General features: G+C 60.8%; 1 long non-coding RNA gene across 1 annotated transcript; it reads right to left on the bottom strand.

Moving 5' to 3' along the window:
- Positions 1–3140: 3140 nt before the first annotated feature.
- Positions 3141–14237, bottom strand: LOC122472880. The gene is made up of 2 exons (XR_006294541.1): positions 13855–14237; positions 3141–6258 (listed from the first exon to the last, which is right to left on the bottom strand). It is a non-coding gene; the product is annotated as an uncharacterized LOC122472880 (long non-coding RNA).
- Between the last annotated feature and the right edge of the window lie 1101 nt (positions 14238–15338).

Below are 15338 nucleotides of genomic sequence, written 5' to 3'. Positions count from 1 at the left end.
CTTCGCACATTCCAGGTGTCCCCCCCGCCCCCCCCGGGGCCCGGGCTAGACCCGGATGCTGGGTCAGCATCCTGGGGCTGCTGTTCCAAATGACCACAGACTGGCGGGGGTGGGGGGGTGCGTAACACAACAGAAATGTACTCTCTGGAGGCCAGAAGTCCCAAACCAAGTGTCGGCAGGGTCGCACTCCCTCTGAAGGCTCTAGGGGAGACTCCTCCCCCCTCTTCCCGCTTCTGGCTCTGCGTGGCAATCCTCGGTGCTCCCTGGCTTGTGGCCACATCCCTCCAGACCCTGCTTTCTTCCTTGTCGGTCTTTTCCACGGGGCCTTCTTAGAAGGACACCGGTCACCGGATTAGGGCCCACCCTGCTCCAGGATGGACCTCCATCTGAACCAATCACGTCTGCAAATAGCCTAGCTTCAAATAACGTCACGTTCTGAGGTTCCAGGCAGACAAGGATCTGGGGGGACCCTTTCCAGCCCAGGACAGGAGCTTAGCGAGTATTTGTGATTGATCCAGAGATGTGCTTCCCTCACTGGGTGGGCGCCCCGGCCCACCGCCATCCCCGAGACCCTGAAATGTGTCCCCAAGCCTGTCACTCCCTGAGGCCATCCTTCGAGGCACACTGTGTGTGCTGCTGCCCTCACTCAGGGCACCTCCAGCCGGTTTCTGGCCACAGAACCACGGCAAACTGGTTCCCAGTGTTGGAGGCATCTGTGGGTCATGCACACAGCACGAGCCCACGGCATCAGGTTTGGGTGTTCCTTACGAGGGCCTGCAAGCCCGACGGGACCTGGGCTGCCAGGGGACCAGAGCTAGTGGCCCAAAAGAGTCCCCTGGTGTCCAGCTCTAAGGGCCTCAGGCCTGGTGACCGCACTCCAGATAAAACTTTCAAGGGACCCAGCTACCCTCAGTCAAGACCAAATATCTCAGTGTGGCCACCAAGGCCCCACGGGTTCTTGTCCCGTTCTTGGCCACCCAACACCCCTTCTCTGGGCCACCCTGAAAGTCCTTCATTGCCTCAAATACATCCCGAGGTCCTGCCCCAGGACCTTTGCACAAGCTGTTCCCCAGCCTGAGAATGCTCTTTCTCCCCCCCCCCCCCCCCCCCCCCGCCGACATCCGTGTGGTCAGTTGATTCTCCCCACCATTTAGGTCTCAGCTTGAACGTCCTTTGCTCGGGTCAAGCTCCCCACGCGTCAGCTTGCGACGGTACGTTATTGGTGATGACCATTTGGTGTCCCCTCATCTCCCCCGGGACCGCAAACTCCACAAGGAGCTGGCTCACTGCTATATCGCCCTGACTAGCACTGCGCCTGCCACATGATCGGGGCTCCACGAGCGTTTGCTGAACACGCACGTGAGGGTCCCTGGCCTTGGCCGGCTGGGTTCTGGGCTCCAACTTGCCTCGCCGCTCACTTGTACGTGACCTCAGGCAAGCTGCTTTTTTTGGGGGGCCTCCGTTTCTCCTGCTGGCAGAATAGGGTTCTGTCTGCCCTTCTGGAAAGATGGGGTGAGGCTCAAAATCATCTTATTTTACTAGTTCATTTACCCAACAGTCACGGGGCACCCATGACGTGCCAGGCACCCTTCCAGACAGTGGGGACACGGCGGAGAAACAAAACAGACAAGCATCCCTGTCCTCGTGGAATTGACATCCCGGCAGAGGTGGCGGGGGGGGGGGGGGGGGAGGGGGGCGGCCATGGCACCAGATGCCAGGCGATCGCAAGTGCCGTGAAAAGTAATGACAGCAGAGCGGGGGGTGGCCAGGGTGGCAGAGGGTGGCTGCGGTGAGCGGAGCGACCTGGGAGGCTCCCTGTGAAGGCGTCACCGGCCGCTTACCTGCAGGAGGCGCTGTTCCCAGCCTGCCAGAGCGGCTGGGCGCACAGCCGCCCGGGGACAGGTCCTGAAACTCACGGAGGCCCAGCCCCGCAGGGGCGGGCAGCTGGCCGTGGGCACACGAGGCTGGACTGCGCTCTGAGCTCTTGACGTGGAGAGCAATTTCCAGGCAAGTCTGCGCTGAAAGCGACTCCCCCGGTACCCAGAAGTTTTGAATACCATACCCAGTGTCCAACTCTCAAATCAGATATTACTGGCTGTATCAGTTAGTTTCTGCTGTGTAACAAACCATCCCCAAATCTTTGTGGCTTAAAAATAACAACCGCTGGGGGCACCAGGGTGGCTCAGTCGGTGAGGCGTGGGACTCTTGATTTTGGCTCAGGTCGTGATCTCGTGGTTCGTGAGTTCAAGCCCTGCAGAGGGCTCTGAGCCCACAGGGTTTGGGATTCTCTCTCTCTCTCCTTGTCTCTCTGCCCCTCCCCTGCTCACGCTCTCTCTCTCAAAATAAATAAAACTTAAAAGAAGGAAACAACTTAGCTCATGACTCTGTGGGTTGGCTGAGAAGTTCTGGGTCTGGGTCAGCTCAGCTCATTCCTGCTGGGCCCCCTCACGCACCTGCGGTCAGCTGGCAGGTTGACTGCCGATAGAGTGACCTAGGGTGGCCTCGCTCACTTGACCGGTGGTCCGCAGGCACCTTCGTCCCGCAACGTGGCCTCTCCAACAAACGAGCTGGGGCCAATTCACCTGCTGCTCTCAACATCCCAAGTACGACACAAGGGCAAACCCCAGTGCACGTGTGGTTTCCAAGCCTCTGTTTTCTCCGCCCTTGCTCGTGTCTCCTTGGCCAAAGCAAGTCCCAAGGGCAAGCCCAGCCTCGGTGAGGGAGGGACTACCCAGCTCAACAGAAGAGGCAGGGAGAGAAGAGGTGGCCATTTTTGCAATCTAAGATCATTATCGTTTCTTTTTTTTTTTTTTAATTTTTAGATGTTTATTTATTTTTGAGAGAGAGAGAGAGAGAGAAAGAGGGAGGGGCAGAGAGGGAGGGAGACACAGGATCCGAAGCGGGCTCCAGGCTCCGAGCTGTCAGCGCAGAGCCCGACGCGGGGCTCAAACCCACGAACCATGAGATCATGACCTGAGCCGGAGTCGGACGCTTAACCAACTGAACCACCCGGGCACCCCAGATCATTATTATTTCTAGAAAATAGGGGTAGGGTTCGTTAGACGGGGTAGGGGAAGTGGGAGGTGAGCCATCTTCTCAAGTGGCCTTGGGCATCCTGTCTTGGGTGGTTGGTGGTATTGGGGGTGGGGGGCACGCAAGCTCGCAACCCCCCCCCCCCCAGCCAAGGTGCCATTAAAACCCAGCCGATGTTGCTCAGTGAGGGCCCGTCTGACGAGGCCACAGACTGTGTGATTCCAGGTCTGTGACGTTCTGGAAAAGGCAAACCTACGGACGCACTAAAAAGACCAGTCAGGCCAGGGTGATGGGGGAGGAGGGATGAACAGGCAGAGCACAGAGCGAGACTCGGGGACCCTGTAATGGTGGCCGCGTGTCGTCGTATGTTTGTCTGCATCCATGGCAGGAACAGCACCAAGAGCAAACCCTGATGGGCTTCGGGTGACAGATGTCCCCCTCTGGTGCAGGGTGTCGATAATGGGCGGGGGCGGGGGCGGGGGCGGGGATATGTAGGAAACTCTGTACCTTCCGCTTCATTAGCTGTGAACCTAAAATGCTCTAAACACGAAAATCTGTTCACAAACCCAGCCTACTCCACTCCGAGAGGGCGTCCAGCGTGAGGTGACGAGGGGGCGAGGGGCTGCCGGAGGCCAGCAGCGAGGAGGAGGAGCTGGGGGTGGGGTCTCAGAGTGCCAGAGACCGGAGAGGGCTGCAGACCGCCCAGACCCTTCACAGTGGGGAAACTGAGTCACGGATGCCCAAGACAGCCGAGGGGAGGGAAGGAGCACTCTGCCACCTGCGTGGCCGCCTCCCTCTCCCTGATCCTGGGGGCGGGGGGCGCCCCCGGCCTCTTGGGGCTGGGTCTCCCGTCTGCAGGGTGGGTCCGTTCGCTGTCCTTCTGTCCCGGGGTTGGGGGAAGGGTTCAGTGACTTGTGCAAAACGCGTACAACCGTGTCTGGCGTGCAGGGTATGCGTAGGTCCACGGTCGGTGACGTGATTGCTGGAGCCCAAGCCTCCCGCCTCCCTGAGCTGCTTCCTCGGCCGTGTGAAATCACCACACAGCAAGAGGCTTCAGGTGGGGGGACATCTGCCTCTCTCGGGAGCGAAGTCTCCCCGTTGAGGCTGCGGGTTGCCTGGTCCATCAACGGAGTTTCCGTCTGCTGGTGCAGGGGTGCTGCGGGTCACGGGAGGTCCCCAGGAGATGCTGGCGACTGCGTCCACGTGGGGGCCAGCCCCAGCTTGGCCGGGTGACCTCGGGGCGTCCCTTAGCCTCCCTGTGCCTCGGTGGCCTCTGGAGAGCGGGCCTGGCGCTCGGCTGAGCTCGGAGTCTCCCTGACGCGGCGGCAGGAGAACCCCACCCGTGGCGGGTGGGGGAGGAGTCGGTTTTGTCCTTTTATTTTTATCGCTGCTCCCCCCAAACCGGGGTCCGTTCCTTTGCGCCCTCATTCAGTGCGGAGCGAGTCCTGCAAGTTGCTGGGTCACAAGCGGATTCGGACCCGCTTCTGCTCCCGGAGAGTCGCCAGGCCCCCGTGCCGGGGCTGAGACCCGGGGAGCCAGGAGGGGCCCCGCACAAGCCAGCTCCACGTCTGGCCCCGTGTAGGTGGCTCCTCCCAAGGCTCAGTTTCCCATCTGGGTGACGGGCAGGGCTCACGCATTTCTGTGGCACTCCCACCTCGTGCCAAGGCACAGGAATCAGGTGCAGAAGCACCAAGAGCCCCCGCAGAGGGTGGTCGGGGAAGGCTTAGCCAGGCATCAGAGCCTCGGGCTGGATCCAGAGGAAGACCCCGAGGTCCCTTCCTGCAGATCTGTGATCCACCGGGAAGGCTGGGTCTACACCCGCGGGGAGCCGTGTAGACGCCCAGCTGGCCCAGGCCTGGGGAGGGCGCCCCTGGCGCGCCAGCTGCCTGAGCAAAGGCTTGAGACAGGAGCACTTCTGTCTTTACTCCATTTTCACAGACGTCATCCTTTTTAGGGTCCACCTGGGCCAAACTGCCGAATTTCTTTTTTTTTTAAGAGCATCATTCTTTAAAAAAAAAAAAAAGTTTATTTATTCAAGAGACTCGTTCTTCCCACGTTCGCACACGCATCGCAGGGTACTTAGCAGGAGAATCTCATGGAATCTAAAGTTCCCGCCTGCGACAGCTCAGCTCAGCTGGTTTAGGGGCCAGGGGCTTGCTTGGCTTCTCCTCTGTCCCCCTTCCGTCGCATTGCCGGGCAGGTGGTGAGGAGAGGCGGCCGTGAGCTGGGGCGGGCCCCCCGAGCAGTCTTTGGAGACACCCCCCACGAGCTCCGCAGCCTGCAGCCTCTGGGCCATGCTCTGCCCTCTGCCCCGGCTTCTAGGACCCACCCGTCTTCTAATCCGGCCACCATCTGGCCCTGCGTCCCCCAGCACCCCCCGAGCAGGGCCGATTCGGCGTCGGCCGAAGGGGGTCCAGGCAGGAGCCGGAGAAGGATTCTGGGAGGCCCTAGAAGAGCGCCGGGTGCTGTCCAGGTGCCTCCAGCCCAGCCCGCTCCGCAGGGAACCCTCCCCACCAGCCGGGCCAGTGTCCCTGACCCAGCGGCTGGCCCCTCCAGGGGGCTGGGGCTGCCCCAGGCCTCACGCGCCTCGAGCACGCTGTCGCTGCACAACAGCGGGTGAGGAGTGTTCGAGAGCTCCCGTGACCCCACCGCCCTAACCTGCGTGGACGCCCTCAGGGACGCCTGTCTCCCGTCAGTGCCCCGGGCTGGGCTCCCTCCAGCCCCCACCCCCGCCCCCGCGTTTCCTTCTCCGGGGTCGCCCCAGGCACTGCTGCCCTCTGGCTGAGTGGTCCCAGGCCTGCTCTTTAGCCTCGTGAAATAGGGACAAAACTCTCTGCCTCACTTAGGGTGGTGGGAGAAACACACAGACAGCCTAGGAAGAGGGTCCATCGGGGCCGGGCCTCCGTGGAGCGGACCTGCGCGGCTCACTTCGCCGTTTCTGCCCATGATTTGTGCCCACAATAATATCTGTGCCCAGATGCTTCCTTGCAAACGGCCCCCAGGGGCAGACGCCCGGCCCGGGGGCAGCAAACTCTGGCTTTGCCCCCGTCAGGGGTGCCGGGAGCCATTGAGCATTTGGGATCCTCTGGGTGAAGAGCCGTCATCTGTTGTCTCTGGAGGCAGGAAGTCCAAGGTCAAGGTGTCTGCAGGGCCGGCTTCTTCTGAGTCTCTCTCTTTGGCTTCCAGACGGCCATCCTCTCCCTGGGCGGGTCTGCATCCTAAACCCTTTACATAAAGACATAAGTCCTATTGGATTAAGGCCTCCTTAATGACCTCATTGAACTTAACGACCCCTTTGAAGACCCTGCCTCCAAATACAGTCACGTTCTGAGGTCCGAGGGCTTAGGACTCAAGGGCTTAGGACTTAGGTCCAAGGGCTCCACACAGGAAGGGCAGGTTCACAATCAAGCTGGTAGCACACTGGTGATTGCTCGTAATTCTAGAATGTATGGGGCACCCGTCATGAGTCTCAGGACCACTACCCCGGGAACCCCTGTGAGATCGGCCACCCCCCTCGGGGAGCCCGGGGGGCTCGGTCAGTTAAGTGTCCGAGTCTTGATTTCGGCTCAGGGCGTGACCCCAGGGTCCTGGGATTGAGCTGACAGCACAGAGCCTGCTTGGGATTCTCTCTCTTCCTCTCTCTTGCCCCTCCCCCACCCACGTGTGTGCGTCACGCTCTGTCTCTCAAAGTAAATAAATAAACTTCAAAAAAAAAAAAGCCCAAACAGAATGCCCCTTCCCAGCACCACCAAGAGCGCTGCCTCGTACAGGGAAACCAAGGCTGGGAGAGACCCCGACTTTGCCTCGGCCACACAGCCAGCCAGGTGCCGAGACAGCCCTGGGACCCAGGCCTGGCGCATTCCGGAGCCTGTTGGCCTTCCGCCGTGCCACGACGGCTTCCTAAAGTGGTCCGGGAAAGTTCCGGACTCCCCGGAAGCTGCCTGCAGGGGCCACGACGCGGTCAGTCGCCTTACATCAGGTTGCAGGCACCGGCCAGCTGCCCAGTCCTGGAGCCCGCTCAGGGACAGAGAACTGACACCTAGTGATCTTGTAGCCACAGTGACCGGCCCGCAGCCCCGGTCCGCTCACCGCTGGTCGAATCCTGGGTGACACGAGGCACTGTCGCTGCCCTGGAGGAACACACCCGCTCTGCCGGAGGGCGGCTGGCCACACATCTGAACACCCAGGACGCCCAGCCAAGAGCCAGGCCGCCCTCCCCTCTGGTTTGGGGCCTGGGTGGGGCTGACCTTTCCCCACGTCCCGAGCCCCCAGCTGTCCCGGAACTGAGTCACGACGGAGCTTGGAGGGGTTTCTGGTGGGGCGCAAATCTGGCCCCCACATGTTCTCGCCTGCCTGCATCCGAGCGAGCAGCTCCAGCCTGTCACCTCGTCATGCAGAAGTGCCCGTGGAGGACACTGGCCCCAGCTCTGAAGGCCTCACCCCTGGGGTCCCCGGTGTAGACAGCGTGCCCGGACAGCCCACAGGGCGGGGACCTACAGCGGCAAGCCCGTCTGTCTCTGTCCCCGTTGGCACTGTGTTGCCAAATGACGTGTGACCGGCCGGGCCTGCTGTGTCGGAGCTCGGGGTGCCCCCCAGGCTGCAGGGTGGCGATCGCCCCGGGGGAGGAGCCATGATTTTGTGCCCCTTTCACGGGCTGCTGCTCCTTTGTGGTTCTCAGCTAATCGGCATCAGGGGCCCCACCTGACAGATGGAGAAACTCAGTCAGGGTCAAATTATGGCGCGCAGCCCGGGGGGCGGGGAGGGGCAGGAATTTCCCATCACACTTAGGGCTCTGTCGCTTGTGTACCTGGGTGGCCCTGGCCTCATCCCAGGGACGCTTTTCCCAAAAAGGAAAAGAGCTTTCCCGGTTCTGCTCTGTGCTCCCCCAACATTCGCTCCTACCCAACCCCCTAAGGGTTCGTGTCCCTTCCCGCCTCCCAGCCTTGGCCTGAGCTGTCCGACTCCCTGAAATGCCTTCCCCGCACCCCCACTCCACCCCCACCCCCCCCAACTGCGGGTGAGGACTCGTGGCCAGAGAGCTGGACGCACGGTCCCCAGGCCCAGACTCACATCTCCCGAGTTCCTTGCTGGCTGCGAGCCCCAGGCGGACCCCTTGGCCTCTCTCAGCCTCCCCGCCTCAGTTTCTGCATCCACAGCACGGGAATAGACGCGGGGCCTTCTAAGAGCTATGAGAGGGTCAGGGAGAGGTGACATGAGAAATTCTTTTCAAAACAGGAAAAGCTTTTAAGTGTGTCATCACCGGCCTGCCCCAGGCCCCTTGCACACACCCCCGTGCAGCTCATGCGGGTGTAGATGAGGTCTCTCCCCTTCAGTCAGCCTTGCAAGGCCCAGTGGTCAGGCCGGGGAGCCATGGCTTGGGGTGGGGGGACCTAATTCTTGCCCCCCTCCACCTCTTCTTCCTCTTCCTTTGTCTTCATCACCACCACCATCATCAACAGGATGAGCCGGGCTTAGCTCTGTGGCCACTAGAGCGCTTAGCATCAACTGCGCTGTGGCCCCCTGGGGAGCAGGCAGGTGCCCCAGGCGGTGCCAGCGTCCCAGGCTTCGCTCGGCCCGAGTCCAGCTTCGGCAAAGAAATCTCGCTAAGCCGCTTTATCCAGGCTCTCTCTGTTCCTCAGCCCCCGCCCTCGGTATCGAAGTCCTCGGCCCCTAGGAAGAATTCTGTGGGGCCGTTTAGCAGGAATCCCCCTCTCCCTGATGTCTAATCAAGCCCCTCTTAGTAATTTTCCATCCGGTGACCCCCCGCTCTGCTCCACGGCTGTAAATCTCCAGCTGTCTTGGCTGTATTTGGAACGGAGTTCAATCTCTTGACCCTTACAGCAATAATAGTCTCGAATAAAATCTTCCTTGCTGTTTGCAACAAGCATCTGGTGCCACTTTTCCCTTTAACCCAAGCCCCCCGCCCCCCCCTTCCCCGGCCTCCGCCAGCCCAGCCACCTCCCCGGCAAAGCTGCCCATCCCTGAAATCTTACTCTGACCCGGTCTGCGGCAAGCTTTGGCGTTCAGAGCCCTGACTTCACCTCTTGGCTCCCCGCGCAGGGGGCTCTCCCTGCACCTTCAACCACATCTGGAAAAGGGGTAGAGAAGAGAGAAGAAACCACACCCACAGCCTAGGAGGCAGCTCCCCGAGCGGAACAGGTGCTCGCTCGGCAAACAGGTATCTCTTTGTCCGCCTCAGGCGCCTGTTTATAAGATGCCTTCAATCTGCCAGCAGAGAAAGACCGCACGCTGCTGGAATGTTCTGGCTTCCAAGGGGGAAAACAAAATCCCAGGTGGTAAGGGAGCAGCAGCTCTCAGAAACGGTGACATCTGCCCGGCTCTGCTTCCCCATTTATCTCTCTATTTCGGTGCTCAAAAGGACAGGCAGGTGGCCGGCCGCAGAGCCGACATCGAGTGGAAGGACCGGGAAGGTATTGGACGGTCTGGGCTCGGCCCCGGCGGGGTGTGCGTCCTCAGCAAGATCGGCTTGGCCTTTTGTCCCCCTTCCCCCCCACCCCCAACGGAAAGAGCGGGGCAGGGAGTCTGTGAAATGCTTTAGACGTTTGTCCGGAGTTTTCATCTTGGTTCCCTCAGGCAGGCAGCCTTCTTGGAACTGGCTGGAAGGTGACCCACTCACCGGATGGGCCTTGCGGGCAACCTGCGGTCCTTACCTTGGCTGACTTAGAGGGAAGGGCCTGGGGGCAGTGGGACTTTGCAAAGGTGACGGCCTGAGCCCTCCCGGGGGACAGACAAGCGTGAGTGGTGTGTTTTTCCTGCAGGGTCACGGGACGACCGTCGATGCAGGCGCTGGGGCCAGGTGCATGGATTCCTTTCCTTTTATGCCTCCTTCGAAAGTCACCTCCTCTGTGAAGCCTTCCTTGCATCCACCCCCGTCCCCAGGCCGGCTCAGGGCCCCCGCGACGGAGCCCTGATCTTGCTGCCTTGCGCTGGCTGCTGGCGTAGCTGCCTCTTAGGGGCAGATGTGTCTGAACACAGAGGCGGCAACGGTCCGACTGAATAAGTGATGGCATGACAGCCCTTCCCCCCTCCGGCAGGCCGCCTCCTGCCCCACACGCGGTGCCGGCAGAGACCCAATCGCCAGGCACTTTTATCCCCACAAGGGCCGGCTCGGACCCGGCAACTGACAGCTAATTACAAGAACGCTATTAATACACCAATAATAAAAATAACCAGCACACCACTGCCACCAGCCGTCACTGAGCCCTACGATGAGCCAGGTGTGTTTTCCAGCGTTTTCTGCTGAGGGCTCGTGACAGCCGTGGGAGGTGGGTATTCTTATCCTAATTTCTCAGACGAGGAACCGGAGACTCAGAGAACTGACTCCTTTGATGAGCGAGGGCGGCCCTGGAGAGGGGTTCCGGGCGGGGGTGGGGGGGCTGGAAGGGGCGTGCGGGTGAGTGGGGCCACGTGGCTGGTGTCCCGGGGTCCGTTGTGACAGAGCACCACGGCCGGGGCAAGGGGAGGGGGCCCCAAACAACGGGAAGCTAAGCTCTCACGGTTCTAGAAGCTGGAAGTCGGAGGCCAAGGTGTGGGCAGGCTGCTTCCCTCTGAGGCTGAGCGGGAGAATCTGCCCGGGCTTCTCGCCCTTTCTGGGGAGGCGGGGGGGGTGTGGGTGTTTGCTGGCAATGTGGGGAATTCCCTGGTATGTGGATGGACACATCACCCGGATCTCTGCCTCTGGCTTCACATGACCTCCCTGTGAATGAGTCTGGGTCCAAATTTCCCCTTCATAAGGACATCGGTCCTCTCGGATTAGGGCGGACTCCAGAATGACCTTATGGTCCCGTCATTAATTCTATGTGCAACAGTCGTATTTCCAAAGTACCACATTCCGAGGCGTTAGAACTTCAACCTGTGGGTTCTGGAGGTCGAATTCAACCCGTAACGGTGACTCCAGGTGGGGCTCCGGGAAACTGGGCCAACCATGGAATCAGTGAGGTCAGGTTGAGTGCCAGGTGGGCGCTGGGGACAGGCCAGCTGTGGGGGGGACAATGGGGACACTGTGGACACCAGCGGCTGGTCAGGGAAGTGTCGCCTGGGTTCCCCATTAGGGCAAGTGGCTCCACCCCCACCCCACCCCCACCCTCAAACCATAAACCCAGGAGGGGGCCCTGGTGCCTCCCTCAGCCTTCAGATCTGAACCCCCACTGCCTCAAGAACTCTTAAACCTGTTCACGCCTCGCAAAGCAGCAAGTACGCATGCAATGTAGCAGATGACAGCGAACCCCTCAGGGGGAAAAGCCGAGAAGGCAGGTAGGAAGTGTCAGGAGGGGAGGGCGCCTCGGGGAGGGCACGTGTGTCAGCCAAGGCAGGAAGGAAGGAGGAGCCCGGGGTGGGCGGAGATATTGGGGGACAGCAGAACTAGCCGGTAAGCAGGACCAGCCCGTGCAAAGGCCCTGAGGCAGGCGTGTGCAAGACACGTCCCGGCAGCAGCAAGGAGGACAGTGGAGTAGAGGAAAGGGACACATGAGAAAGGCACAGGAAAGGAGGTCTGGAGGTGCGTGGGTTGCCTCATGTAACGCAGCCTCTGGCCCAGCCAGGCTGGTTCCCCTTGATCCCTCCATGCGATGGTGAGAGAAGCCTCAGCCTCTGAATCCCAACCCCTGAGTCACACCCAGGCCCCCAGGCCTTTCCTGGCTGCACAATAAGCCTGGGCTCCCAAATCGGCAAAAGCAAACAGAGCTGCGTGGTCACGACTGAAAGCCACTTTCTGTAACAGTGTATCCCGCAACCCTGGGCGGGGAGGAGCCCGTGGGGGGGGAGGGGGAAACCCCAGAAATAATGAAACAAAGACCACGGACTCACTAGGAAGAGAAACCCTATTTGCAAAAACCGCAGAAGAGATCACAATATTTCCAAATCTTCCCGTGGCTTTGGTTTAATTGCCGCCAAGCACCACTTTTCTTCCTGATGCTTTAATCAACCAATTTAGATGTATTGCCGTGCTTGACGTAGGCTTGATTTCTGATAAATGGAACAAAAATATTAAAAACACTGGCACAGTCGGGAGCAGCAGGCGAGCTGCCTAACATTTCTGCAAAATGTCCCCGAGCGTTCAGCAAAGCTTTGCTAAGGGCCTACTGTGTGCGGAGGGGGGGAGGCGGCGGTGGGGGGGGGGCACCCCCAGGAAGCACAGCAGGAAGCCAGCAGATACAGGACCCCCACCCCCACCCCCAGCCCCCCTGCTCCAGAACTTGGGCGTATTTGTAACAACATGACAAAGGAGCAAAAGTGCCCAGATGGGCAGGGAGGTGCTTCCGCAAAAACAGACCCGGGAGGGAAAAAGCCCCACCTCGGGCTCTGTGCTGTTAGCACAGCCTGCTTGGAATTCTCTCTCTCCTTCTCTCTCAGTCTCTCTCTGCCTCTGTCTCTCTCTCTCTCTTTCTGTGTTTCTCAAAAATAAAATAAATACACATTTAAAAAGAGAGAGAGAGAGAGAGAGTATTGCAGAGAAGGGAGGCTACGAGCCTGCCTTGGTTCTGGCTGGGATGGGGCCGTGGTGAGCCTGAGCACCCGGGAGCGAAGGGGTCCCTCGGGCTGCTGGCCGCGAGTAGACTGGGAAGCAGAGGGGCATTTGAGTCACAGCGCTGCCCCGAATATCTCGACTGCGTGAGTCTCTGGTCCTCAAATGACCCAAAAGCCTCTGTGACTGCACTGCGGTTTATTTTATTTTATTTTTTAAGGTTACTTTAATGTTTATTTATATTTGAGCAAGAGAGAGAGAGAGAGAGCACACAAGCAGGGGAGGGGCAGATAGAGGGAGACACAGTATCCGAAGCAGGCTCCAGGCTCCGAGCTGCCAGCACAGAGCCCGACTCGGGGCTTGAACTCACGAACCATGAGGTCATGCCCTGAGCCGAAGTCAGATGCTTAACCCACTGAGCCCCCCAGGCGCCCTGCACCGAGGCTTAGAAAGCTGGTTCTCCCGACGGCCGCTGGGCCCTCTTGGACAAGCCAGCCTGTGGCCGGCTCGTGTCTCCAATCAGCGTGTGGCACCACTAGCTGCCGTGAGTTCTACGCGAGGGCTGCGCGCAGGTCAGGTGCTCTCTGCATGCCGAGAGGCACCCTTAGGAGCCCTGTGGCCACCACTGAGTGGCCCCGGAGGGTTCTCAAAAGGGGCTGGGAGGTCAGGAGCCAGTGAGCACCTGCTACCTGCCGGGAGGCACAGGGAGTGCAGGGGAGGGGCGGGGCCGCCCAGCTCACCACAGGGGCCAGGACGGGGGTCTGCAGGGCCACCGTCATCCCATCTCGTCTCCTCCCCTCCCGTGCCTGTTGGGGCAGTGGAAACATGGAGGGGGGCCCGGGAGCAGCCTGGCAGATGCACATCGGATTTTAGCCAACAGTCTACACAGCCTGCCCCTACTGGCCCCGGGTCCAGACAAACCCCAGCGTCGTGAAACCCCCGAGGAGACATCGGCCCACATATATGTGAGTCACTGTTTCGATCCCCCTTAAGAGCAGAGGACCAGCTAACACTTGGTAGCCCCTAGAAACGGGGAGCTCTCTACCCGACGGGACCGTCTCTCTCAGCTCCACTGGTTGGGGTTACTCTTCCCAATCGGCCCACACGGTCTCCCTGCCGGCCCCAGCCCTGCCCCTCGGGGACACAGAGCGTGGCCATGACCTCTCCCGGCCAGCCCGGCCCTGCGGAGCTCACCTGTGTGCCAGTCTCTGCACCCCGCCCCTCCACGAGGACGCACGAGACCCACACCGGGCACCTGCTAGGTGCTTCGGAGGCGCAGGGTAGGGAGGGGCCGTGGACCAGCTCCCCAGGCTGAAGCAAGGGTGCCATTTCCTCACCTGGGAGGCGGAGGTGGCTTGCCAAAGGTCACTCACCGATGACAGGCAGAGCCAGGGCTCAGGCACCTTCCCGGTACTCCAGGAGGCACAGCGGCCAAGCGTGGGCTCGGCACTTTTGGAGTCGGAAACTCCCCCCTTCCTTTGGCTCCTCTCCTCTTCCGAACAGCTGGCAGGGCTCAGCCGCGCGCCCAAACATGCCGGGAGCAGCTGTCCCCTCCACGGGCCGCAGGGTCCTTTCGCCCCGGCCGCACACAGGGCTGGGAGGGGCGACGGCGGGTTCTCAGCTCCCCGGGCTATTATTAGCTCCCGGGGCCCACAGGCAAGGTCGCCCTGCTATCCCGAGAGAGAAGTGACTCAAATTTGCACAGGCTGACAGAGTGCCTGGTCCATGGGCTGCCCTGCTCCGGAAGGCAAGGGGACAGGCCAGGGTGGGCAGCCGGGGTGGGGGGACCCGGCCCAGGGGGGGCAGCCAGGTGGGGGAGGGCCACAGCCCTGAGGCAGGTAAGTGATGCCGCGGTGAGATCCTCGCCCGCAGGTGCCCAGGGTCCACGGATGCGTCCCGGGGCACCCAGGACAGTGCCTGGCACCTGCAAAATCTCCATCAGTACCTGTGGAACGTATTGATTAATTAATCCCCAAAGGAGCCCCGATCTCATTTTTGGGGCGCAGGCAGTCGCTTTAAGGAAGGGTTGCCGGAGCCAGTCGTCTCCAGGGCACTGTTTACGTGTCAGCTCCTGCAGAAGTCACTTGCATTCTAGAAGAGGCAGCACAGAGGCAATGGCCCGGGAGCCTGAAAGAAACCTGTCGTGGAGAAAACGGGAGACCTTCGGTGTGTCCTCGGTGGCTGGCTATGAGACACTGGGTGCAAGAAGGCTGGGTGTCCACGGGTGTGGGGGGCCAGGGGAGGGCTTGGGGCAGGCAGGAGGCAGGATTAGGGTTGTGCTTTGGCGGGATCCCCTTGGCTGCCATGTGGAAAGGGCACAGGGGGGACTGGGACAGCTGGGGAGGGGGGGGGGGCGGTGGCTGAGGCCAAATCCAGCACGAGTTGATGGGGTCTGAAGTCAGGGAGGGTCTGAAGTCTCAAGGCCCCCCGACAGCTGGGAGAGGGAGGGAGTAGCTGCCGGGGGAAGAGAGGGACCTAATTGCGCGGTGGGATTAATCACGGCACCTTTAAGGACTTCCCACATCATCATCTGCCAAGGGAAGAGCAGCTTGTTTGGGGTGCGGGGAGAATTAATTAAGGTTGGGGACGCCTGGGAGAGCTGCCGATGAAAGGTGTGAGGCAAGGGCCAAACGTGCTTATTAATAAAATATCGGGGCCAAGTTGCAGACTCGCTTCGCCCGGGCCGGTTAGAACCACAGACACAGCTTCTTGAACGAAGGCCACCTCGGGGCTGGGCCCTGCGCTGCGACGCTAAGGACGCGGAGCGGGGTCGGACCCAGGCCGGCCCTCGGGAAGCCCCCGGCCGCGACAGGGTCACGGG

This window comes from Prionailurus bengalensis, chromosome B4 (assembly GCF_016509475.1).
Source record: "Prionailurus bengalensis isolate Pbe53 chromosome B4, Fcat_Pben_1.1_paternal_pri, whole genome shotgun sequence".
Classification (NCBI taxonomy): domain Eukaryota; kingdom Metazoa; phylum Chordata; class Mammalia; order Carnivora; family Felidae; genus Prionailurus; species Prionailurus bengalensis.
This window is presented reverse-complemented; position numbering and strand designations above follow the sequence as displayed.